This window comes from Equus caballus, chromosome 1 (assembly GCF_041296265.1).
Source record: "Equus caballus isolate H_3958 breed thoroughbred chromosome 1, TB-T2T, whole genome shotgun sequence".
In the NCBI taxonomy this organism is placed as follows: domain Eukaryota; kingdom Metazoa; phylum Chordata; class Mammalia; order Perissodactyla; family Equidae; genus Equus; species Equus caballus.
In genome coordinates this window covers 113,023,865-113,025,764 of record NC_091684.1, presented here as the reverse complement: position 1 = coordinate 113,025,764, position 1,900 = coordinate 113,023,865, and positions in this window count along the sequence as shown.

Genomic DNA, 1,900 nt, shown 5'->3' with positions numbered 1-1,900 from the left:
CCACAATTCTGACACTGAAGAATTTGTAAATAACTAAAAATCATCCTCTAATTTTGGGGTCTTCAGAGGGGAGCAGTGTCCTTCAGGACCAGCCCCTTTCTACAAATTCTGATTTAATTGGATTGATGTTGACTACAAGATATCAGCTTTTTTCCAAGCTGTCCCATAAGTATAAAGTGAACCCTCCAGAGAGAACCCCTGAGTAAAGTCAAGGAAGGGAGAAAATTTTCTGAAGAGTAGAAGATAGAGGAAAATTTGCTGATCACAGAGTGGGAACTCTAGTAGTATAAATGGAAGTATTTGAAAAAGAAGAAAACACAGCCATTGGAGTTGCTAATGCAGTTGTACAGATATCTTTGAAACACTGCCTTCTCCATTACTTGATTTTATATTTATTCCATGATAATGGTTCAGTCTGGTTGCATTATTCTTTTACTGTAAGCATCCAAAAGTATTTTTGATAAGAGAGGAGTAGGATGCGAATACTAAAAAATAATGATGATAAAATGTAGGGATGTATGACAGACTACTGGCTTGTTAATACATAGAAGATACAATTTATTAACTGATGCTAGGAGGGTGAGTTTTTACTATTCATACAGTGGGTGATGGCTTGGGTTGAATCATCTACAATGTCATGCTCCAGCACCCTCCTCTGCATTTTCCTTTCTCAGATGCTTATTGCCTCATATAACAAAAAAGGCTCCTGTCCTCATTTTTAAACCAAGACTTAGAGAAAAAAAGAAAGAAGGAATGCAGGTAGGAAGGAAGGAGGGAAAGAAGAAAATCAGAAGGAGAAATGGAGCAACTCCTCACGTAGCAAGAACAAGTGGAATGAATTAATGGCAAGTATAAGGCACTGGAGGAATGGTTGGACGAGGAAGGACAGTTTATGATTATCTATTGAGCTAATAGGAAGAAATAAGAAATGTAATCAAGCTGTTTCCTGGAACACAGCATATGTAGACGTAATCAAAGGATGCTGCAGCTTCATATTGTAGTATGCGAACAGTTGATGATCCTAAAGAATTAAATGGAATTAATTAAAACTCTTTAAAAAAGCTATTAAAGAATAGTTCCATAGTTTTCATTATTAAATGCCAATTTAAACATTTGACTTTGATTATATTTGAGAAATTGATTGTACCGTAAGAACAAAGATACCACAATATCTTGGAAATAGCCACTTACTCCAGGTACTTGAGTTTGTCAGTCAAATATAAATTCTACATTTGGGTCCAAAACCTCAGTTGCACAAGGACAGCGTGATTTGACTTATAAGTAGCATATTTGTCAGTTGTATACGACGGCTGCATAAATAAGCAAAGTGGACATGGCTGCATAATGAATGAGCTAGAGCAGGGAGGGGTATAATCCTGCTTACCTGCGGGCTGTTCTACTCACACCTGTAGAAGAGGGTTCTGTTCAGAAATTAAAAGGGGCATTGATGAGCTTGAGCACAGAGAAAATAACCATCATGATCTTTTTCTTGGCTAGAAAACAGCCTACAGAGACATACTAACGATCTTCCAAAGGTTGGTTGTCTACTGTATGCCATCCTAGAAAGTCTTGTTAAAAATAATTTTGAGAAGGGCAACTTCGGTGTACCATCAGGAAGAACATTCTAATAATTAGAACTTTCCAGAGACAGAATGGACCTCTATTGGAGGTAATGAGTTCACTTTAGCAGGAGATGTTCATCTCAGTACTAGGTAATCACTTGTTGGACCCATTGACAAAGAGATGAGGGGAGCAGAGCAATAATAATAATAGTAACGATAATAATAATAATAAGTGATAGTTATTGAGTATTTACTGCATGCCAGGCGCTGCTTTATATATATCAGCATATGTATCCCAACAACTATCCTATGAGACTGATGATATTCTTCCTATCCTA